Source organism: Odocoileus virginianus, chromosome 18, assembly GCF_023699985.2.
Source record: "Odocoileus virginianus isolate 20LAN1187 ecotype Illinois chromosome 18, Ovbor_1.2, whole genome shotgun sequence".
NCBI classification, from domain to species: domain Eukaryota; kingdom Metazoa; phylum Chordata; class Mammalia; order Artiodactyla; family Cervidae; genus Odocoileus; species Odocoileus virginianus.
The window spans coordinates 6,944,004-6,969,929 of record NC_069691.1 but is presented as its reverse complement, the minus strand read 5'-3'; the positions used below and the strand labels follow the sequence as shown (position 1 = coordinate 6,969,929).

Sequence of the window (25,926 nt, the reverse complement as noted above, 5' to 3'; positions counted from 1 at the left end):
AGACCACTAGAGCATCCAGACCACGTGTTGCAGACCAGCATTAGGTCCATGTTATCTGCATTTCTTACCTCATTTTCAGGGTGTCCTTTCCTTTTCCTTCAAGATATTCATTTTAATTACCTGTAACTACTGAACTTTGATAACAGCAAGGGATAAGATGACATGGTAGGGACTCTTCAACTTGATAATCACAGGTCCTGATCACTTGTTGTTATATCTTCATTGGGCTTTTTGTAAGACACTACTGTATTTTGAATTTATATAGAATTATTGATAGATTTATCTTTTATTTCCTTTTCTGTAAACAAACTTACATAGAGCCTGTACTATCCCAGAAGTTTACAGATGAGGCATCCTTCCAATTATCCTACTTCTGAATTTTGTAGGCTTGTCATTAAATTTATACCTGTGTAGTTGTACAATTGTGGGTGCTCTTTTTGCCTGTAGAATCAGATGTGGGCAGTGTAAGAAGTTCTTTACATTTATGAAATTCAGAAATTTCAGAGGGAGGATTATTGAAAGATTAACCTAACCAGATGCTCTAAGTGAAATTTCTCTTTTGAATTCCTATTTGTATATAAAGGTGAGTATCAGATCCATGGTCAGAGAAGCCTGGCAGGCTACAGTCCATGGAGTCCCAAAGAGTTAGATACAACTTAGCCACTAAACAATAACAACAACAGCAGCAACGTCATCAGGTCAGTAATTTGTTAGCACAGCAAGTAGTGAGTAATACAGTTGTGATTATAAGTGAGAGAACTGTTTTGTACTGTATTCAGTCCCTGTGTCTCCTATAGAAATTAGTAAGAATTATGTGAAGTATATTCAGAAATACATGAAATACGATGCAGAGAAGAAATTATGCGTATTTACCAAAGATCCAGGAAACATCAAGTTAGAGGTATAAACTGGTGTCTTTGACAATTAGAACCTTTGTAACCTTATAATTCTGACTCTGTGAGGCTAATGAGGTAAGGCCAAAAATATTGTGTAGGCTTTAATCTGTATACATTGTCTTGGGTAAACATACTTATTTATCAGCAGAATTCAATTACAAATTTGAATGGGAAACCATCTGCAGACCTTGTTCTAATCCTAGCTTTTCCTGTTGCAAGCTGCAGTACCTTGGACAAGTCCCACACCTGCTTTTTTACTTTGTATTAATGTCAGAGTAGTTGGACCAGGAGCTCTCCAAGGTTGTGTCTACAGCTAAAAATTCAGATTCAATCCAGGGAAAATTGTGTGTTGATGAGTTAAAAATAAGTCTCTGAGTATACTTTATCCACTGTGCTGAAAGGAACTCATCTCCATAAACACTATATTGTTTTCCATGTTGAGGTATACAAATGAGAATAGCTTATATACTTGTTGGATTTTTAGGTTATCTGTTAGATAAAGTGTTTGCTTCATGCAGGGTGCTGTAGCAGAGGCAAAGGTCTCGGGCACAGGCTTTTTTCTTCGAGTGACAGGACATTCACACTGAGAAGGTCCTAAAATCTCTAGCTTTCAGATTACTGGGTGGTGGAGTTCTCTGGGGAATTGGAGGTGTAATGTCTCTGTTAAGGTGACCCTTCTAAAAGCTTATTGCCTTTTCTAGCCACATAGCCATAGGTATTTAGTGATTCAGTGGGTAATTTATTAAGAAAGTCATCCTGCATACTTTCCAAGGATTCATTAACTTCCTACTAGACATTATTTTATGTAATTTTTAAATTTTATTTTTTTTAAATGACTTTTGGGTGGCATAAGAAAGTGTTATTAGTGAAATCTTGGTTACTTTGAGCTCACCCTCCCTGGATCTGAGGTAACCTGTTGCTGTAAAGACAGTGCCATGAGGAAGGCCACCTCGTGCAGAAGCTGGCAGTTGCTTGGTTTGGATCAGGAATCATCATATTCTGTGGTTTTTATTAAATTAAAACTGTATTTTAAAAGAGAGGGCAAGATACAATGAATTCTCAGAGTCTTTAAGATTAGGCAGGCCCCCATTTCCCTATCCACTACTCTGAAATCCAAAAATCTATGGAAACAAAGAGGGTTTTTGTTTGGGGTGTGTGTTCTTTTGACTATGGAAATACTAATATTTAATTATGGGGTGCTGTCCCACATCCTGCTACAGTAAATGCATCTTACTGCCTTTCTCAAATTCCAGAAATACTAAATTCCAAAGCTCATCTGGCCCCCAAGAATTTCCTGACGTGCAGTGTCTAAGTACAGCCTTGGGACTCCTGTACTTATCTTATCTCTAACTTTTTCATGGACAGAACGCTTTGAGGGCGAAGACCTTGTCCTTTTCAGCTTTGAACACTCCTGTATTCCTGTCAGGGTGCCTCTGTTACAGTATTCATTTGTTATACTCTTGAATAAATCAGGGAGGGGAGAGAAGAATGTTTGGACAACTTTAGCCCCTTCTCCAAACCAGTCAGTCGGCAATTTCTTGTCCAGTGTTGTAAGCACAGGTTAAGTCATGAAACTGAGCCGAGTGATAACTGAGGTTATCAGATGACAACTTATGACCTTTCTCTTGCATTTAAAAATCACTACAGTCAAAATGCTCCAGCATCTGAGAGTGGTGCACTGCCTCTCGGGGTGGAGTGCAGATCACACCCTGAAGACCCTCCATTCTCCTCTTGGCTTTTTTGAGTGCACCCTGGGGAACAATACGGGAATACACCACATTTCCTTGCAGTTATATAGACCAGACTGAGTGGGTGGGCAAGCTTTGGCCCATAAGCCAAATCCATATCCTGGTTCTGTTTGCGGGGTTGGCAGGGCGCCTATGAGCTGTAAGGCTGGTTGGTATTGTTTAGTTGCTCATGTCCAACTCTTTTGGTGAGACCCCATGGTGGTATATACATTTTAAAGGGTTGTAAACAAAAATTATGCAATAGACATCTTATGTGACCTGCAAAACCTAATAAATCTGATTGCTGTCAAGCCATTTCCAGAAAAAGTTGGCTAACCTTTGATTTAGACCATTAATTTAACTCCCAGTTTACTTCTCCCTGTCTCTAGAAAGAATTCTCTCTTTCTCATCCCTGTTCTCCCTTTAGGAGTCTGCTGACTCAGTGGTGGTTCTTCTAGGTCTTAGGTGGTACTTGTTTTGGTACTTGTTTTCATGAAGTGATAACCCTTAAAGATAGTTTTTATCCACCTTTTAAAATCTCAGGAGGAAATTTAGATGAAGATAAGATGGAGAATTAATCTGAGCATAAATAAACGTGAAGTTGAGAGTTGTTTTAATGCTCTCATGTGGAGAGAACCAATTACAGAGCTTCCTCGGTACCTGTCCTGACTAATTACATGAAGATATAATTTCTTTGATCCCTTTATCTTTGAAATTCCTTTGATTCACAAAATTGTGTACATAATTTGAATACTGAGAATTATTTAATTATTTAAAAAATATTGACTTGGGAACATATTTATTGCTTTTTAAAGATAGGGCATTTTAAAAATAACCATATCTAAATTGTGTAATCCTGAAGTATCACTGCAACTTAGAATTCATACTGTGAGCCATTCTGTTTTTTTTTCCTAAATTATTTCAGCTGCATCTATATACAGTTTTTTATATCTTGTCTTTTTACTCCATGAATTGACTAAGTGTGAATAATCTCACTGACCTTGTCATAGTCTCCTTATTTTTTGTCAGGGTATTAGTGACAGTCACTTGAGGTCTTGAGTCAGAAGCCCTGTATTCTAATGCCAGCTTTATTTCTTTCTATCTGTGTGACCTTATGTAGTCACTTACCTCACTAGAGTTCTGTTTGCTCATCACTAACATGGTGGTGTTAATACTATCCTAACAAAGTTTAGGGGAGGGCAGATACAGTGATATAAGTAGAAATTACTTGAAAATTATAGTGTTTTTCATAGGTTAGTTGGAGCTGGTGCCACAATAATGAATTTATGATAGTTTACCATTTATGCATGTCAATTCATTTCTTAATTAGAAGTTATCAGGCTGAGAACCATAAAGGAATGAGTTTACTTTTTATTTTACATTATTTTCATTTATTCCAATATGGGTAGCTTGAAAAGGAGAAAGGGGCATTTTTTTCCTACAGTGCATATTCTCAGTTAAATGATTATGTCAGTTAGCAATGCTGTGTAATAAACCTTCCAAGACTTAATGGTATAAAGTGAAAACTATTTGTTATATCTCATTAGTTTTTGTGTTAGCTGTGGAGTTGGGAAGAGTTCTTTGACCTGTGCTGGGCGGATCTTGGCTAAATTTGCTGGGTAGTTTAGAATGTCTTCAGCTCTTCCTCATGTATCTCTGTACCCACCCCTCCAACAGGCTAAGGCTTGTTCTTTTGGCAGCAGCAGAGTCCAAGAGAGCCTCTCTTTGCACTGCATGCTACTGTACCATTGGCCAAAGCAAGTCGCATGACCAAATGTGGACACAGGGACATGTGAAAATCGTGGCCACTATTGTAGTCGGTCTACTCAGTGGTCTCAGAGGTAAAGAAAGATCAGCTCAAGTGGGAACCAGATGGTAGCCTGGCATTTTTGTCATGGTGGTTTCTGTTCTTGAGAACACCTTGCATAATTTCAGTGCTTACATACTCCCCATTCCTCATCACTGTACCAGAACTGCAACAGCCTCTTGATCTGACTCTTCGGCAGAGAATAGCCCACACCCAAATGTGCACCTCTTATGTTTTAAATAATACAAAGAATATTGTTTCCAAGACAACTTTGATGAAATGTCAGCTTTCTCTAGGTTCTAAATCCACATAAGAAGCATTGTTCTCCTCATTCCTGCTGGGTAATTTGTATACTGCAGTAGTTTTGTTTGAAAACATGCCTGTTGTTCTTTGAAATATGCTTAATGCTAGATTAGAGAGCAGTTGTTTTTTTTTTTCCTGTTTATGTAAGCTCATTTCTAAAGCATTTAAAATAAAGAGCTTGGGCATGTATGGTATTTAAAAACCCTTCACATGATGTTTTTAAAACAGATCAATTTCAGCATTAAAATGTTAGGAATTCAGCCAAGGAAAATTCAACTTGGATTGTATAGCTGTAATGATAATGTATTATAACCATCTTTGAAAGTGATTGTACCAGCAGAGTTAAACCTGGTGAATTACATAATTTAAGAGTGTTTGCCGGAGCACTGTTGTAGGGGGATTATTCAGACCTTTCCTAAACAATGGCAAAACGAAAGATGGATTGTAGTTTGAGGTATTTAAATTATAAGAAGAGTCACAAAATATCTAAAGATAACTCATTTGAATTTAACAGAAGGTCATATGTCTGAATGTCAGTTATCACGCTTAACTACTTGGCAGAATATTAGGATGTAAGAGTGTGATTTCTGTTTTTTAGCTACTTTGGCTTGGATTAAAAATGTCTTGTGTTTGCTTATTACTTATCCAAAAAGTGTTTTCAAGTCAGAAGCAATTTCGTGATAGAGACTATTGATTTCAGATGTGTACTTCTGAACAATGAAGAGAATGTATGTATCACATCATTTAAACTTATTAATCTTTTCAAAGCTTTGTTGTTGTCTTAAGGAAAAAACACATGTATTCTTACTTTATCTCTAACCCAGAAGCCCTGTGTCTCAAGGGACCACCCAGAGCAGAATGTGTGTGTTTCTGGGTCTTACATCCTATCTCCTGCTGCCCTCACTCATTCAGAGTCTTGAGTCAGAGAGAATGTTTTGGAGGGTCAAGTTCATCATTTCACATTATAAATATTTTTCCTTTGGATAAGGGCTACAGGTTGAATTCCCTGGTACTTCCAAAGGTGGACATGAGGCAGGATTCTGAAAGAAACGGAAAGGGAGTAGGAGAACTTTTGTGTGGAAATCTTAGCTTTAAAAAAGCCACTGCCTCTTCCTTAACACTGAGGCCACATGGATGTGGTGGGAAAGTCTTCTAGAAGTAGTTCCTGAGACACGTCAGTGACACTGTCACCATTATTTGGGTGGGGCAGGGAAATACATGGACTGAGAGAGAGAGAGACCACGTGGAGATAGAAGCAGAGATTGGAGCCAGCTGCCACAAACCGAGCAGAACCAAGGATTACCAGCCACTCCCAGAAGCTGGAGAGACAAGGAAGGGTTCTTCCCAGAGCCTTCAAAGGGAGCATGGCCCTGCTGACACCTTGATCCCACCCTTCAGCCTCCAGACCTGAGAGAGAATGAGCTTCTGTTTCAGCCACCTGGTTTGTGGGAGTTTGCTTGGCAGCCCTAGTAAACTAATATAGCTCTCAAGAGTTAAGTTTTCATCTGTCAGTTTTGTTTCATCATCAGTATAGTTAGTAATTGCCATGTAATATTAAATATAGTGACAATCTACATACAATAAGCCACAAAGCTTACCTGTTAAATGTTTTGTAACGATGTGTTATTCAGTGGCTAATCAGGTACAGTCCCTGTGCTCAGGCTCCAGGAATATAGTGGTGAAAAGGACAGAAATGTCTACCGTCCTGGGACTCACGTTTTATTGGGGGAAGAGACACATTCATTGCAGGATTAACAGTGATGAAATTGCTTCAGTGGCTTTTACGTAGCCTATGTTCTTGTTCCCCTTTTTGCATCCTCTGAAATCGTAATTGACCTTTGAATCCAGTCTTACGTGATGCCACAAGCCTGCAGTTCTTCCCACTTCCTCATGGACTTGGGTCAGCCTGGCCGCGCATGGTGTGCAGAAGCGCACTTTGCACTCCTTGGAGTACACTCAACTTGAGGTGGCCCCAGGATGCCACATTTTCTGTCTTGTCTCCATCGCCCTTCAGAAAACGAATTGGAGAACTCGGAACTTTCTCTTCTCTGGGTTTGGGGTTTTATTTTGTTTTTACACATTCTAATGCCCTTTTCATCTTTCCTATTTACAGAATTGGTGAGTTTTCACTTTACACGTGTCTGAGGGAATTCTTGGCCTAAGTCAGATAGGTGTGAAGGCAGCCTGATCTGTCAGATGGGATGCAGCAAGCCCCTTTGTCATCCCTTGAACCCCTTTTGTGTCCTCTTTTATTAATGATGTCTGGCTGCTCTGTATACAAGTTTGCTTTCTTTTCACAGTAAGCAGGCATCATTCCCTGTGCCTTTTATTAAAACCAGAAGATCATTTTCTAGTATCTGCCCTGTGTTAGCTTGCCTGAGTTACTTTGGCCCTCGGGTTTTAGGTTTCTTCATGTAGAAAGTGACGAGGTTGAAGTGGACAGGTGCTTCTCAAAACTGGTAATGAGTGCAGACTCAGCAGTGTCAGTAGGTAGGGGGTGGCCTGCAGTGCTGCAGTTCTTACAGGCTCTCAGAAGATCTCATGGCTGCTGGACAGTGAACTGTACCTTGAGTAACGGGGACAAGATGACGTCTCTGGTCCCTCCCAGCTAAAGTTGAGAGGTTTCCTGCTTTGTTCAGGGAGTCTGTTCATATCTGTGAGCTCACATCCAAAAGGCCTCCCGCTGATCTTGCCACCCAGTCTTCTTCCAACCTCTCCACACTGTGATCCAACAGAAAGGACCAGGGATGCTCCCTGCTTTCCGGTAGTGCTAGAAAGAGCCAGATGCCTGCAGTTCTTGGTTATAGCTTAACCTGTTTTCTTTTCTCTCTGACTGAAGCTAAACCCACGATCTAATGCATAATTAGCACCAGCCTTCAGGTTACATAGTCCTTTTTGTGGCTGTTTGCCTTGGGTTTCCCCCATTCTTTACTCTCACAGTAATGGTAGATTTATAACCATCCTCATAACTGTGATTAAATGTCTCAATTCTTTTGCTTTATGTGGCATTCTTGGACACTTAATTACACTACATTAAATGGTACGTTGTTGCTGTCAGTGCAGTTGGATTGCAGTGTGGATAGCATCTATGGATATTTTGAAAAATGTTCCTATCATACAATTTGAGTGAGTAAATAGAAGTGCTGAGCATGCATAAATGCGCTTTAAGAAATGATTTCTTTATTACTGTTTAGTTGAACTGATGGCGACACTAAACATCAAGACTTTGATGTTTTATATAGCATTCTTCCCCACTAATTAACTTCATTAGTGCAGTTAATTACGGGGGAAGAATACCATATAAAACATCAAAGTGTTGATGTTTAATCACAGCTTAAAAAAGAAGTTTTATACTCTTCGATTGCCAAACACATTCCAATTAACTGAGGAAGGTCAGAAATTCTGTTTTCCCTCCTCTGGTCTTCAAAGCTCTTCCCTACTCTTTTTCTCGTTGACCGTTGGTTACTGCTTACTTGAACCCAAGTGCTAATCTAGACAAGCTGACAGAGGCATGTGGAGGGTGAAGTCTCTTCCCACGAGCTATAAACCAGCAGAACCGGGACAGTCTCTGCGAAAGGCAGTGAAGAGGGAGAAGGCAGCGGACACAGAAATGAAGGCTTGGCTTTCTCTTGTGCCCTGCCATTTTATTGTTAGCGTAGAGCCCCTCCATTTTCCTGTATGTTACCACATGTTGCCCTCTGAGCCACTTCTCAGATGTCGGATAGGCCTTTTTCCTCAGTAAGCTCTGACTGCAAAGCTGAGGACACATACCTGTTTTAAAGGGGTCGGGTATAAGTGGAGGCGCTGCTAAGTTGATTATGTGAATTCTCAAATGACTAAGCAACATGGCAGCAGTCAAGCAACAGGAACAACAAGAACTCCTTCTCAGGTCATTTCCCTATGGTGTGCGCTGCATCAGTTTTTATTGTTTCTGTTTTTGTTTTAATCAAGCAGGGGTTTATAATAGCAATAATGTAATTCAGATAAGCAATTATTATAATTGACCTTGGTGATGAGTATCCTTGGCTTTTACCACAGTTTGCTTAATACCTGAGGTTGGCCAATTATCTCATAATGCCCACTTTATTGAGATTATTGTTTTAATTATGGCACTCAGAATACATCACTTTGTCAGCATTTGTAGAGCTGTGTGTGGGAACAGCACGTTCAGGCGTTCAGAGATGTGGAGAGCTCCGAGGCTCATCTGGTGACACGGTCGTGGTTTTTCTCCCCCTCAGCTCCAGACTAGGATTTTGAAAGACATAACTTTTTACCAGTTAAACGTGGTTCTTCCATGGATGAGCAGCCACAAGGAGATAAAGTCTAGGCTGCTGTCACTACTGCTGAGTTAATTGTGCTCTGGGAGGTGACTTAGCTAATGCGTAGGCGAGTCTGGTCCATTAGGAGTTCCAATCGCAGGAAGCACAGCTGCTGCTGATTTTCTAAAAGTCTCAACTTTAGAATCACCTGGGGGCTTTTAAGTTGCCTAGTCGCACCCGTCCAGTGAAAGCGCTGGGTGCAGCCCAGGTGGGGCGTTCTTTAAGCTCCACGGGTGATTGTGACACTGGTGATTGCTGCCAGAGGGGAGAACCACGCCAGACCCTGAACTGGTTGCTCCCTGCCCCTTGTCTCATCCCAGCCCATGACATCACCCCAGAGAGGACAACACCTTCTGGAGTCTTTGTGGCACTGTGCTTGTTCTCCACGTCGGCCTAGCCTCCTCACGTGCCCAAAATGGCCTTAGCACAGGTTTGGACCCTAACAGTGCTTTCTCCTCCTTCCCAAACAGTGCCCAGTCTCTCTCTCCCATGGGGCGTCTCAGTGGATACATCCTAGTCCTTCTGGAACGGTCACTGTGTTCTTGCATAATCCATTCTGCTGACCACAGAAATGGGTCTTACCTTCCTTCCTTTAAAGTTTGAGTTAAGAATCAGGATTTATTCTTTGGCATCTGTTTTAAATACCAACACTCCACCTCATAGGAATTTAGCTCTGATGGATGAGATCAGTTGTTTCCAACCCTCCCCTTTCCCTCACTGTGATAAGCCTGGAAGATGCTGTTCCTATGCCGCACGTGGGTGCTCCAGGCCCTTAAGGTTAGGAGCCTTCTCATGGTATACCTAAGACTGAGGCCTTCTTTTTCCAGTGCTAACCTTGGTCAGATTACAGATAGATAAGGATGACATCACTGTGTTAACAAACTTGATTCCATTCTAATTAGACACATGCATCTATCTATACCTGTGTACACTCAGAAATACACACATACTTAGGTGCACACACACATATGTGTTACTATGAAGTAAAATGCTGAGTTGGGTTATACCCCAGCATGTCTCTGAAATCCATCCTCTTTTTCCCTTCTTCAGCGCTCCCTCCAGTCCAAGCCACCAGCATCTCCCCTGGACCACTGTTAGCTCCAAAGCCCTGTTACCTGGCAGACCCATTGAAGCCCATCCATCAGCACTCAAAAGGCAGGGATGCCAAAAACGATGAGAGCTCAGCCTCAAGGGGGCTCCCCGGGTGACCCCTGTAAAGAACCCACCTGCCAGTGCAGGGGACTTAAGAGAAACGGGTTCAGTCCCTGGGTCGGGAAGATCCCCTGGAGGAGGGCATGGCAACCCGCTCCAGGATTCTTGCCTGGAGAATCACATGGACAGAGGAGCCTGGCGGGCTGCAGTCCACGGGGTCACAAAGAGTCGGACACAATTTAAGCAACTTAGCACATACACAGCTTTGATGATCTGATTCAGAATTATGCTACTTTAGCATTCATGTAAGGTTTCTGTTGTACACTTAGTATTGTTTTCATTTTTAATTACCGAGAGTGGAAGTAGGCAACATAATCTTTCTCCTCTTAAGTGCTTTTAAGAGTCTTAACTCTGGCTCTGGCCCCCCTCTAACACAGAACTTTTCAGAGATATCCTGAGCGATTTTTTAGACTGCGCTTCCCTTCGGGGGCACTTAGAATAAAACACTGGCTTCACCATGGCCTGCTGCGCCTTGCACAGGCCCACCCCTCCCTCCTCTTAACAGGGCCCTTCCCACGCTCCCTCCGCTGTGGGCGCCCAGCCCTCCGGTCCCTCTTTGGGGCCTGTGCATCTCGTCTGCCTGTCTGTAGCAGTATTCTCCTGGCTGTCACGGGATTGGCTCTATTCCCATGTCAGCCTGCATGTCCTCTCTTTTAAGAGGCTGTCCCTGACCAGCCTGTCATTAGTCTCAGTCTTAGCATCCAGTTTATCTCCTTTGTAAAACACTGCCATTTTCACTTATTACATTACTGATTTATTCATTTCTTAGTAATAATGTCTCTTTACTGGGAGTGCTCTCCGAGGATAGGGTCCTCAGCCACCCTCTCTGCTGTGTTCAAGTCACTGCTGTGGGGCCCAGCAGAGTGCCTGCCCCCTGGTCGGTAATCGGGTCAGCAGTAGCTGATGGTATTCTCTTATTAACGGAGGGGTGGGGGTGTCTGTGCTGTGTTCCCACCACCCCACTAGTCCTGACGCCTCAATCACTGGAGAGTCGTTTGTGGAGCTGCACTTCAGTTGGGATTGCAAGTCTGGTCTTTACTCTGTTAACCCTGACTCCAGGTCAGGCTGGAAGGTGTGTTTGGCATGAATTCTGCAGATCAGGGGAAAGAGTAGAACTTCTCAAGAGAGCAGCAAGCCAAGGGGGCAAGTAGATGCCCAAACTGGAGAATAGGCTGTCGGAAATGTTCAAATTTGGACAAATAGGGTGGCTTTTCCCCAGAATCTGAGGCTTGAGAAACTGCCCATAACTCTCTTTGAACTCTTTCAAAGGAAGGCAAGAGGAGACTTGCCCAGATTGGGCTGCTGACAAAGGCTTGGCCTTTGCCCTCTGGGGCAGATTCCAGAAGTAAGCATGAAAGAAAGGACAGTCTGCCGCTGCTGCCGCTTCTTCTGGTTAGCTCATCTAATCTCCAGTACAATCCTGTGGGAAAGATATCCTTATCTCCATTTTACAGGCTTGAAAATTGAGGTGGGATGGGGGGTGGTGGTGAAAGTGCTGGAATCAAACTGCTAGTGTGTCGTGGAGCTGAGACTTGAAACCAGAGCTCTCTCACTCTACAGCCTGTGATGATTTCATCCCCACTCGTCCCTCTAGACTCCACAGCACTCCGAGGCTGTGCCTTACTCCTTTGGTGTCCTCAGAGCTAACACAGAAGCAGCCATTCAGCTCAAGTTGTAGGATTGCGGCAGAGTCAAACTCTATAGGTTCTGCTTGTGAAGTCTTTTGTTATCCTTCCGAAAGAGGAGTAAAACCTTGTTTTCCGTACACCATGGAAGCACTTCTGCCTCCAGTGGTCTGGCTGGCTCTGTACACTCTCCTCTGTTCCCCCAGAAGGAAGTCCGTGGCTGTGTGTGTGAGCAGACTTTCTCAGTGGCTCCGCGGTGTGTGCCGTGACCTTTGATTAATCGCCTGCTCCTGGAGGCTCTCTGTACACACTCAGTGGTGGGATCATCCGCATCTCGGTTCCTGCGCCCTGGACGCCTGCAGCCCACAGACTAGCAAGGCGACAGACCGCCAGCTGTCAGCAGAGGGCTGTCCTGAGGTGGCCTTGGTGTGCTTGTGTGTGTGGGCACACGTGGGGAGAGGCGGGTGGGGGAGACATTCATCCACAGAAGGCATACTGCACTTCGAGTTAATTTTATCTTCATTCATTCAGCAAAAACTTTTCTGGGCCATTCTTACGTTATAAAGCTGTAGTTAGTATTAAATAGCAAAAGCATACTACTGAGATGCGATTCTTCCTTTTAATACAATCGTGACAGATAGAATTGCATTCTCCTCATGTCTCATCGTGATGAGGAAAAGTATTTTCTTCCGGTCTTCAGCATGCTGCTATTACCGCACCATTTAGTTCAATGCCAGATTACACTTGGCTCCATTCAGTTCTGTTTACCCGAGTAACGCTGTAGTGATTAAATGTCACCGGGTACATGAGTATACAAAAGTAATTAACCTAAAAGGACATGTTAGAATAAGGGTCAGCAGCCTCTTTAGCCTGTAGTGCCGTGGGGAGGACGGTGCTGACAGAGACACGCTGCCGGGGCAGGGCTGGGGGCGGCCGGGAGAAGGAGGAACTGGAAGGAGGCAAGGCCAGCCAGAGCCCCGGCGGAGCCCTCTCAGCTGTCAGGGGTGACAGGAGACGGGGCTCCGAGGCCTCTGCTGTAGTTCCCTTATAACTTAGCTCTCTGACCTCTGATCATTTGAGACAGGGTTCAGGATGGGATTACACTGGGGCCTGGCTCTCCTTTCAGCATCTTATCCCCAGTTAGTGGAATGCTGGTTCCTGGTCAGCCTAGAGAATTCTTAGCTTCGTGCATGCTGCTGCTTCTAGTGTTTTACATATTTGGTCAACCCTTGCATCTTCAGACCTGGTTGTCAAATAAAAGCTGCTGTTTGAAATCATGTCTTTGCCCCGATTTAAAGTTGTGTCTCTGAGTATCTGTGTCTCATTTGTTTTTATTCCTCAGTATACTGAAGTCAGTGTCGTAAACTGATTGATATTAATGTTTTATGTTGCTTTACACACTAAAAATTTACGTAAGACTCTAGGTAGTCATCTTTGTCTTAAAAATCAACTGATATAAAACAAGTATGATATCTGCCCCATATTTGGCCTTTTCTTTCATCACCTATGTGGGTACTCTTAAGAAAACAACAACAAAAATGGCAGTACTGAGGAGTTTTTTCCTTGACCGCAACCTCCTTAGGAGATAAACATTTCAAGGGGATCCCCAGGGATCGCTGTTCTCTAAATGAGTGGCCACAGAAGGAACTGCTGACGCCTGCGTTCTTCACGTGGTGGGTCTGTCAGGCAGGGTTCACTTAGACCCTGCCTTTTCAGCGGTCAGACTTGAGTGAGATGTGTTTCTCCCTGGCTGCGAACAGCTGATGAGCTCATGAGAGACAGGAAGAGGGGAACCAGCTGAAAAATGTCTCCCTTATGGTGAAGATTTATCTCTTATAGAATAAGAAAAACTGGTAGCCTTGTTGCATTTATGCAACAGCAAATACTTCTTGCTTGCTTACCCAGAGGTCAAGCCTCATGCTAACCTTGGAGGAGGGGGCCTCTGCCCTTGATTGGTCAGGGAGCAACAGGGAAAAGGCAGCACTTTTGACCATATGAGCAGGTCAAGTTTTTTTATATTTTCTCTTACTGTCTTTTTAGCATTGTCCTGAGAACTGTCCTGTCACTGTGACCCCTTCCAGGTCCTGAGAGTGGGCTTTTGTGCAATACTTGGAAATGAATTATCTGAGGAGACACACATGCTGACAAAGCAAGAGACTATATGGGAAAGGGGTGCCTGGGCAGAGAGCAGGAGGGTAAGGTAACAGAGAAGAGGTGGTCTGCCCCTTAACACGAAGTCTCACGAGATGGGATTCGTTTCTGGGTGGTCTCTAACCACCCACTCTGACTCGAGGTCCTTCCTGGTGGCACAGGCGTTGCTCATCCACGGTGGATTTCTGTGAGAAGGATCCTTGAAGATTGGTAGGACATACGGACTGGCATTTCCTCTTTGGACCTTTGCCAGATTCTTCGGGTTGGTGGTGACTTGTTAGTTCTGCGTTCTTACCAAGACCTCTTGTTGTACAATAACTCATGCAGGTGGTTGCTGTCGTGCCTGACAAGCAGGGAGTTTCGGTCATTGGTTCTCCTAACACCTACATTGTTTTCCGAATTATCACTTCCAAAGGCTACTTGTCTCCTTTGGATGTGCCTACTGTGTGCACCTGAACCAACCACCCCTACCCCCAGCTGTTGTTCTGACCATGGCAGTCATTATATTGAGTGCTGAGAATAAATAAAAACCAAAAACACACTGCCTTTAAGAATGTATAATTTCTGCTCTCAAGATGATAAAAATAATATGAAAACAAGATGTATGCATGAGTATTGATACTTGAAGAGATCAAGTTTTGCAATCGTTCATTTGTTCAGCAGCCTTTAATTGAGGCAACAAACCCAAGTGCAAAATGCCTGTCTTCATGAAATTTGTAGTCAAGTAGAAGAGACAAGCAAATAATCAAAATAATGGCTGTGAGGCTAACAGTTTTGCCAAGAGAACGCACTGGTCATAGCAAACACCCTCTTCCAACAACATAACAGAAGACTACACATGGACATCACCAGATGGTCAATACCGAAATCAGATTGATTATATTCTTTGCAACCAAAGATGGAGAAGCTCTATACAGTCAGCAAAAACAAGACCAGAGGCTGACTGTGTCTCAGATCATGAACTCCTTATTGCCAAATTCAGACTGAAATGAAGAAAGTAGGGAAAACCACTAGGCCATTCAGGTATGACCTAAATCAAATCCCTAATGATTAAACATTGGAAGTGACAAATAGATTCAAGGGATTAGATCTGATAGACACAATGCCTGATGAAGTATGGACGGAAGTTCATAACATTGTACAGAAGGCAGTGATCAAGACCATCCCCAAGAAAAAGAAATGCAAAAAGGCAAAATGGTTGTCTGAGGAGGCCTTACAAATAGCCAAGAAAAGAAGAGAAGCAAAAGGCAAAGGAGAAAAGGAAAGATATACCCATTTGAATGCAGAGTTCCAAAGAATAGCAAGGAGAGATAAGAAAGCCTCCCTCACTGATCAATGCAAAGAAATAGAGGAAAACAATAGAATGGGAAAGACTAGAGATCTCTTCAAGAAAATTAGCGATACCAAGGGAACATTTCATGCAAAGATGGGCTCAACAAAGGACAGAAATGGTATGGACCTAACAGAAGCAGAAGATATTGAGAAGAGGTGGCAAGAATACACAGAAGAATTATATAGAAAAGATCTTCATGACCCAGATAATCACAGTGGTGTGACCAGTCACCTAGAGCCAGACATCCTGGAATGTGAAGTCAAGTGGGCCTTAGGAAGCATCACTCTGAACAAAGCTAGTGGAGGTGATGGAATTCCAGTTGTGCTATTACAAATCCTCAAAGATGATGCTGTGAAAGTGCTGCAGTCAATATGCCAGCAAATTTGGAAAACTCAGCAGTGGCCACAGGACTGGAAAAGGTCAGTTTTCATTCTAATCCCAAAGAAAGGCAATGCCAAAGAATGTTCAAACTACCACACAATTGCGTTCATCTCACATGCTAGCAAAGTAATGTTCAAAATCCTCCAGGCTTCAACAGTACGTGAACCGTGAACTTCCAGATATTTAAGCTGGATTTAGAAAAGGCAGAGGAACCAGAGATCAAATTGCCAACATCTGTTGGATCATCAAAAAAGCAAGAGCATTCCAGGAAAACATCTGCTTTATTGAATACGCCAAAGCCTTTGACTGTGTAGAGCACAGCAAACTGTGGAAAATTCTTAAGGAGATGGAAATACCAGACCACATGACCTGCCTCCTGAGAAATCTGTATGCAGGTCAAGAAGCAACAGTTAGAACTGGACATGGAACTACAGACTTGTTCCAAATTGGGAAAGGAGTACGTCAAGGCTGTATATTGTCACCCTGCTTATTTAACTTTTATTCAGAGTACATCATGTGAAATGCTGGGCTGAATGAAGCTGAAGCTGGAATCAAGATTGCTGGCAGAAATAACAGTAACCTCAGATATGCAGATGACACCTCCCTTATGGCAGAAAACAAAGAAGAACTAAAGAGCCTCTTGATGAAACAGAGGAGAGTGAAAACGTTGGCTTAAAGCTCAACATTCAGAAAACTAAGATCATGGCATCTGGTCCCATCACGTCATGGCAAATAGATGGGGAAACAGTGGCAGACTTTATTTTTTTGGGCTCCAAAATTACTGCAGGTGGTGACTGCAGCCATGGAATTAAATGACACTTGCTCCTTGGAAGAAAAGCTATGACCAACCCAGACAGCATATTAAAAACAGAGACATTACTTTGCCAGCAAAGGTCCTTCTAGTCAAAGCTATGGTTTTTTCAGTAGTCATGTATGGATGTATGGAAAGCTGAGTGCTGAAGAATTGATGCTTTTGAACTGTGGTGTTGGAGAAGACTCTTGAGAGTCCCTTGGACAGCAAGGAGATTCAACCAACTCATCCTAAAGGAGATCAGTCCTGACTATTCATTAGAAGAACTGATACTGAAGCTGACACGACTGAGCTACTGAACTGAACTGATTATGGACGTGAGAGTTAGACTATAAAGAAAGCTGAGTGCTGAAGAATTGATGCTTTTGAACTGTGGTGTTGGAGAAAACTCTTGAGAGTCCCTTGGACTGCAGGGAGATCCAACCAGTCAATCCTAAAGATAATCAGTCCTGAATATTCACTGGAAAGACTGATGCTGAAGCTCCGGTACTTTGGCCACCTGATACGAAGGACTGACTCATTGGGAAAGACCCTGATGCTGGGCAAGATTGAAGACAGGAGGAGAAGTGGACAACAGAGGATGAGATGGTTGGATGGCATCACCAACTTGATGGATATGAGTTTCAGCAAGCTCTGGGAGTAGGTGATGGAAAGCTAAGCCTGGCATGCTGCAGTCCACGGGGTCACACAGAGTTGGACACAACTGAGTAACTGAACTGAGCTGAATGGCTGTGATACAGATGCTGGGAAAGAAGTAAACCAGGGACTATGATAGAGGTTTCTGGGAGGGATCTTGTTGTATAGTGTCCCCAGCAAGACCTTTTCTTGAGAAGGTGATACTTATGCTGAGGAATAAAAAGTTTAAAAATACTAGCTGCTCAGAGGTTAGGGAAGGGCATTTTTGGCAGAAGCCTGCATTGAGGGATAAAAGATTTTGGAATGTCCAATACTCTGAGAAGGTGACTTTCATCTGGATTGGAGAAGGTGACTTTCAACTGGATTGGAGAAGGTAGACAGCAGCCAGATCAGAAATTTGTAGTAATTGGGATTAATTCCTATTGTGACTTGAAGACATTCTAGACCTGTGTCATCTAATGATAGCCAAACGCCATGTGTGTTATTGAACACCAGGACTGTGGCCAGTCCAAATTGAGATATGCTGTAAGTATAAAATGCACATCAGATGTTAAAGACGTTAAAAAATTATATGTTTCATTAATAATTTTGATATTGATTGTAAGTTGACATACTTTTTGATACATTGGGTTTAATTAATCTGGTTAAAATTAGTCTTACCTGTTTTCTTTTAAATTTTGTAAAACTCTGGCTACTGGGAAAAAAAAAAGACATATATGTACATGAGTAAGTCGTGTCTGACTCTTTGCAACTCGTATGGACTGTTGCTGGTCAGGCCTGTCTGTCCATGGGCTTTCCTAGGCACACATACTAGAATAGGTTGCCATTTCCTTCTCCAGGAGATCTTCCTGACCCAGGGATGATATCCTAGTCTCTTGTATTGGCAGGCGAGTTCTTTACCACTGAGTCACCAGGGAAGTTGGAAATACATATATCTGTTCAGTTCAGTTGCTCAGTCTTGTCTGACTCTTTGTGACCCCATGGACTTGTTGCACTCCGGGCTTCCTTGTCCATCACCAACTCCTGGAGCTTGCCCAAACTCATGTCCATCGAGTTGGTAGTGCCATCCAACCATCTCATCCTCTGTTGTCCCTTTCTTTTTCTCCCTTAAATCTTTCCCATTCAGTCAGTTCTTTGCATCAGGGGGCCAGAGTATTGAAGTTTCAACTTTAGCATCAGTCTTTCCAATGAATATTCAGGACTGATTTCCTTTAGGATGGACTGGTTGGATCTCCTTGCAGTCTAGGGGACTTTCAAGAGTCTTCTCCAACACCACAGTTTAAAAGCATCAATTCTTTAGCTCTGAGCTTTCTTTATAGTCCAGCCTTCACATCCATATATGACTACTGGAAAAACCATAGCTTTGACTATACGCACCTTTGTTGGCAAAGTAATGTCTCTGCTTTTTAATATGCTGTCTAGGTTGGCCATAGCTTTTCTTCCAAGAAGCATATGGCTAACGTTAATGTTTCTCTTAGTTCTGTTCTAGAATACAGTTCATTTTGATATTTTAATGAAGGATGTTAACCAGATTGGCTAAGTGATCACTGAAACTGTTTTTCCCTTTTGAAGTGGTATGAAGAAGACCTAGATTTTGCATTTCTGATTAGCAACCTTGAAACTGTTAGGAAGCCTACCTTTAAATTGATACACTGTTGTTTCCTTTTCTGTTCTCGGTGAATTGCCCTCTGATATTGTATGGAGTATATTTGCATACATAATATATGAGAATATATATGAGGCTCTGTGGAGTTAACACTCTAAGGAGGAAAAAAATGTTTAGCCTTTCTAATAGACTAAAACACTTTACTGGGAAAAAAATGGCAACATGAAAAGATTTTCTTTTCCAATAAATTTTAATAGTTGCTTAAATGAGGCTTCTGGTCCATTAAGATACAGCTTGCCAAGTCTTAAATCTGAGTCACTTTTTTTCTCTGAGCACCTACCCTATTTCAGCTTCTTTCCATGCAGTTGTTACAAGTGTGTTGATATTTTGATTTAAGAACACAGTACAGGAATGGGTCTAAAGCCAATTCACCTTCCCAGAAAATTCAGGAAGGAAAATTTTGCCAACCACTTACCCCACGTTTGTTTTTAGGGCAATCAGACTCATGTACCACATCATATTTATCAGTAAGACCTAGTAACATTGATTATAAGGCATTTGGAGAATGAATGATTTAGGATATATTTTATAGGTACGATTCTGGAAAAAAAACCTCAGAAGAAGGTGGCAGTTGCATGTGACTAATTTATATACTGTTTGCATATAAGATGTATAGGATCTACATAAATGAGGGGAAGCAAATTCTGGGTGGAGGACGGATGCACATAGGAATATTAGGGTCTTGCAAGCCTTGAGGCAGTTCATTAAATCTGAAGGGCATGAAGTGATTTTGGGGTGATTGGACAGTTCAAAAGACATTTGTTACTTGTGTGCAATATTTGTGTGTACTTGGTAATTTTTATTATGGTTTCTGGGAGATTGTTCATCCTGTGCCATCTCTGGTAATAAATTCATCCCTTGCTTTGGATTGTTTCCATCAATGGTCATGGAATGTACTTGGCCCCTGTCATCTGCCCAGTTGCTTCCACATGTGACCTACAGTTTGGACCACATGCAGACAGTGGCTGTCAAGAGAGGAAGTTTAGGTGCCTGTATAAAACCTGTACCTTTGGTGTCAAAGCATCATGCCCCAGCAGCTTAGCTGGCCAGCTAAAGTAGCTGTCTTTAATGATATTTCTGGGGTGGAGCCAACAGCTTTATTCCAGGAAGAGGAAATAACAGTCCAGAAACCCCAAGAGGACATCAAGATAATGTTCTAATTTAAAATCAGTTTTATTGATACCTTATAAATTATTATGACATTTTTTTACTGACCAAGTAATACATAATGCTGAAACCTTGGAAGCAAAACATGAATGACCAAGTATTGAATTGCTGTAGATTTTGCTGCATGAAGGAGAAAATATGTAGGACTTCTGTGTATCCTAAGTATTTTTAACTCATGGAACCCTGCTGGAGGGCAGGGGAGGTATTTTATTTATCTTTGTATTTTGTACTTAGTGGGTCTTCAGTAAATAACTTGTCAAATGAGTCCATATGTGAACTGAGTAAAGATTGTGTGGTGTTTTCCGCATTACCAAAGAGGTAATAGCTCTTCATGGAGCTGCAGATGTTTCACAACACGTACTTTCCCCTAATCCTCATAGCCACCTTTTAAGGAGGAGCTCCTGTTATCCTCATTTTGCCCACTGGAAATGGAAGCTTGGGAGAGGTTCAGTAACTTGTCCAAGGTCACACAGCAAAAGGCCTCCAACCCATAGCTGTTTGACTCGGGTACCCATAGCATGATCATCGTGGTTACTGCCTCTCTTCTTACTTATTCCTCTGATTTGATGGAATTTTGATTATCTGCAAAAGAGTCTGGAATCGAGTTTTTCTTACCAGGAGAGAGGCAGAAAGACAAAGAGGGCAGTAGACCATTTTAAAAGAACGTGTTGTTCACAAAATGTTACAGAAGGTGAAACATTTTATTACGAACTGACTCATTACTTACATGGAGATTATATTAAATCTTGTTTAACGAGGGCAGTCTTCCGAAAGTCCTAGTCATTTTTGAAGGTGAATTGATTTATGTTAATTTGAAAAAAGCATGTTCCATAAGGGTTATGTACAGATTGTGTTTTTAATGACTTCCTTAATCAGGCAGGTTATGAAAAAAAAAAAGTCTTACTGTAATGAGCAGTAAACTGACAACCAATGACTGGCTTAGAGCCCTACCATATTCAGGCTTTTCACTACCAGGATGCTATAAATTTTAAGCTATTTTACATAAATTTGCATGTGTTATGAGTCAGTAGGTAAGACATGTGTTTTGATCAAATAAATTTCATTTTAAAGTTTTATACTTAATTTTTCCCATTTGAGGATTATTTTCTCTGTCTCTCTTGGTTATTTCTTTATAAATGAGGTAAATGTTAAAATATTAGTTTAAAAGAGCTCTGTGAACAGGAAAAGAAACATTTTGTATAATACTGTACAGTAAAACCTCAATCAGAAATGTGCTGAGAGATAGTATGGTTAGTTTGGTATAAAGTTTATTCAGGATATTCCCTTTGCTTCAGAACTTGTTGAAAATGTTTCACAACCATGAAATGCTCTGAGGACCAGGAGCCACGCTTAAGTCTGTGTGACTGGGATGGTAGGACTCCTCCTGAAGGCCCCTCTGCTTGGAAGGAGGGGTGGACGGAGCCCCTGCTGAGCTCCATCTGGCCTTTGTGTAGCCAAGAAAGTCACCGGTAATCTATTTCTGAGACATCAGTCTTCTTCAGAGGAAATGATGATTGAGGACATTGGTCATGGCATCAGTAAAGAGTCAGCAAGGCCCTGGGGCCTGATTTCTCTGTCCTCCCCACCCCTACTGCCATAAACAAACTTCCCCTGAATTGCCCTGACCTAAAACTAATTCCTGTTCTGAAAGAACTACAGTTAAGAGTAGCAGTATATTCATTCTCTAAAGTGGGCTGGTTTTGAGAGTAAAGATACCTGGAGAGCAGGTGTAAAGTGGGGACAGTCCAGGACTTGCGGTCACCCTGACCAGATTTTCATGGTTCCCTCTGCCCTGTAATTATCCTCCTTATGTGCTTGAAAGCGGATTTACCCTTTGGTACCAAATAGATGGGGCTATCAGCTGATGAGCAAACAAACCATAACATGAGTTTTAGAGTTCTTGATCATGTTTGTCTGCTCAACCTTTGGCATATTCTTGCTGGTTGGGATTTTGTAAGTTGGCAGGGACATCTGAGCACTGCACCTGTGCCTCTGGAAAGTGAAGTTAGCTTGAAATGCATTTGAAGTCAAATTAGAAAGTCCAGTGTGGAGGTGGTATTTATAGTCTTACCTGAAGTATTACACCAAAACAGTATTGTGATTGTTGAAAGATGTGTTTTAGTTAATAGCAGCCTGTAGGAGCCCTATCATTATGGGCCATCTTCATATCTATGCTGAGAGACAGTGCTCCCCAAATGCTTTTTGTTGTGTGCCTGGGTACTTAGTCTGTCTGACTCTTTGTGATCCCATGGACTGTATCCCACCAGGCTCCTCTGTTCATGTGATTTTCCAGGCACGAATGCTGCAGCAGGTTCCCATTTCCACACTCCAGGGGATCTTCCCGACCCAGGAAGATCGGGATTCCATCTCCTGCAATTGGCAGGTGGATTCTTCACCACTGTGCCCCCTTGGAAGCTCTACCCAAATGCTTAGAATAGTCCTTAGGTGAGGCTTCAAATAGAAGATCCACACTAACTCCACAGAAAATAATGTGGAGGCTCAGTTACATGCCAGGGACTGTGCCTTATACTTTATGTGGCTTCTTTCACTTAGCCTTCAGAGCACCCTGGTTGAGAAAGTGAGTGGGGTGTTGTTGACTACACATTGAGACTGAACAACATCCCCAAGGCTACAGGGCTATTAAGATTTTTAACCCAGGCAGTCTGACTCCAGAGAGACACTCTTGCCTGCTGGTAAAATCTGTGCTACCTGTTATTATAATTAGCTGATTATAACACCACCACCTCTTTGGGGGTGGAGGAATACTTTATAGAACTCTTTCTCATACTTGGTCATCTTTGATCTTGAGGTGACAGAAGAGTCATGATGAAGGGGTGGGGCCACCCTTTTCAGTTGCTGGAGGGCTTTGGTTGTGACATCAGTAAAGGGTCTTTCTGGCTTTAAGCCTGTCTTCTCTATCCACCCCCACCATCAGACAGATTCCCCATGAGTGTCCCTGACCCAGACTAATTCTGCACTGAATGAGCTACAGTTAGAGTAGCAGTTTTGCAACTGACTTGATCAATAACCTTAGTAAAGTCCAGGCTGGGTTTCAGACTAGGATCAAGAATTTTTCTCATTTTGAGCTACTCTGATTTATAATGTTAGGAATAACTGACTGTAATGCTTCTCTTTTATTACCAAAGCAGTTAGGATTTCCATGTAATAGGATTCATATATTTTATTATTTTTTTTAATTTTCATTTTGTTTCCCTCCTCTTTATCTTTTATTAGACATCTACATCCTTTTTTTCAATCTACCAATATGTGTTTACTTTTTAAAATTAAATTTCTATTTTTTAATTCTAGGTTATTAGTTTTATTTTTTAGAAGTTTTTACTAACCATTCACATTTAAGATATTTTGCCCTCTCCAAATCAGCCACTGCTTTCTCAGTGTGACTCTTTATTCATAACAAATTTGCTAATTTACATGATGCAACTGTAAGGAAAAAAGATCTGTGTTTAATGTTTCTAAGTTTGTAGTTTTATAAAGCATAATAATGCAACTCTGGTAAGTTTCTTATGTAATAAGTTAGGGAAATACCTAAACTGACTAAGCTGTTAAAATAACAGTAGAGAAAAAAAATAACAGTAGAGAAATAAAAATAAACTTTTGTTGTAAAATCCTGATTTTTGTCTTTATCAGTGTTCAATTTCTCCTGTTCACATGTCTAGCAAAAGTCCAAATGGCCTTCCAGTGGCAGAATGGTAGACTTGTTAGATTCATGATGAGAGTCCGTGCCAAGTCCAATTTGATTCTAGAGCAATTATGTTATTAGAACATTGCTGATTGCCCCAGTGCCTATTGTTCAGCATAACCTTTAAATGCTAGTGGTAATTAACTACTTTATCATTCTACTGGGAAACTCCAACATGTAGAACTCTGTTCTACAGTCAAATTCACAAATAAAGTGCTACCCACAGTTCCTGAAACAGCCAGTTTAAAAAGAAAAAGCTATTTGTATATGTGTGCCAATAAATAAACATTACCATTTAGTATTAATTTTTTTTTTATTTTCTTTAAAAAATTTTTTTTTAATTTTTATTAGTTGGGGGCTAATTACTTTACAACATTGTAGTGGGTTTTGTCATACGTTGACATGAATCAGCCATGGATTTATTAGTATTAATTTTTAAGAAAATATTTTATCATTGTTTAAAAATCAAGTTTTCCTTTTTGACCCAGTAACAGTAATGTTCAGTGGAGAATATCAAAATCAAAAGACTCGGTGAATCATACACAGATATACTCATTTTTCTTCTTGTTGTAAAACACCACATTAGTAGGATGAAGGGGTGTAGAAGTACATGATGGAGTAAGGTGAAGAAGGGTCAGAGCCGCCACGTTGCCAGACCTAAGGGGCATCATGCCTCAGATCCTACTCTACTGAACGACCTCCTATGGATTTGTTCAGCCAAGGGACCCTCTGGAAAGGAATGTACCACATGAATTTTGGATTACGATTGAGGTGTGCTGAGGGTTTGTACAGTCATTTCTGTTCGTAAAAAACAATTCTTGGCAGCTCAGTGCCACTCATTGTGCTGGGTGTGTGTCCGCCCGCCCCCCCCCCCCCCCATCGGGGGTCTGCAGCCTGGAGTGGGAAGGACCTGCCTGACAGTGTCTGAGGGAGTATCGAAAAGTGAAGCTAGAGCTGGTTCTTAAGAGTAATGAAAGAGGGTTTCAAAGGGAACATCTGAGAGAAAGGACATTCTTGAAAGCCAGAGGGAAAAGGCTCCCAGTGCAGTGACAACAGGCACGGGATAGGGTGAAGCGGCAGCATGCTGAGAGCTCTGAGACCAGGCCCGGGCTGAAGTGGGGCAGAGAGAAGGGCTTTGAAAGACAGCTACACTCAGAAGTTGGGGTGTTTTTCCCCTGTGGATGGTGGGACACCGTTTGTCATTTTTAAGGAAGGGTGAGAATCTCTGGAAAGAGATTTGTTTGAGTATCCCAGAAAAGTGGAGGATAGACTGGAAAGGGGAAAAACTAGATATAGGGGTTGGCATTAAATTGGTAGGTAGTAGCTCACAGATAGTGTTTGTGTGCATGATTTCAATGGCATACTGGTTGTAAAAGCCTGATTGCATTGGGTCGTGGTAGGAAAGCAAAGCAGAAGTATTGAAGCAAGTCTTACGGCCTGGGAATGAGGATTGGAATTCAGTGGACATAGATGAGAGTCAAGAAGCTATCAGTACACATTATGAAATTGTTTGACTTGTACTGTTTTGCTTCTGTCTTCAGCCTTTAATGGATAATGCCTGCCATCTTTTCTGCCACCAAACATAAGAGTGAATGTTTGAGTAGCAGTAGTTACCATGCGTGGTTCCTACATATAGAGTAATCATACAAAACCTTGAGATGGACTGATACAGGGAGGAAGGGTTTAGAGTTAGTCATCCCCTGTCAATGGGAACCCACTTACTGGCCCTCAGTCTTGCTCCTTTAAACTCCCACCCTGCACCCCTGCCTCTGGAGCTAGTGGAGGAGTCGCCATCGTCACATCTGACCACTGGGGAGTGATCTTTTCACAGCTGTACTGACCCAGGGCGGGCTTCCCAGGTGGCACTAGTGGTAAAAAGCCCACCTGTCAATGCAGGAGATGTAAGAGATGCAGGTTCAATCCTTGCATAGGGAATATCCCCTGGAGGAGGAAATGGCAACCCACTCTAGTATTCTTGCCTGGAAAATCCCATGGACAGAGGAGCCCAGCAGACTGCAGTCCATGGGGGCGCATAGAGTCTGACATGACTGAAGTGACTTAGCACGCACACGTGCATCAACCCAGAGTGGGTAGGGAGAGGCCTGAATCCTCTTAACAGCTTGGTGAGCGTATACTAAGAGCAAAAAGGAGATAAAGTCTCATGTGGTTTTTAAAAATGACAAGGTTAAATG

The 25,926-nt window shown here is 42.1% G+C and overlaps 1 protein-coding gene across 8 annotated transcripts in view; it reads left to right on the top strand.

The window, feature by feature from the left end:
• Positions 1-25,926, top strand: part of TLE4 (TLE family member 4, transcriptional corepressor) — a 151,169-nt gene that overhangs the window by 104,591 nt on the left and 20,652 nt on the right. The window lies entirely within an intron of this gene.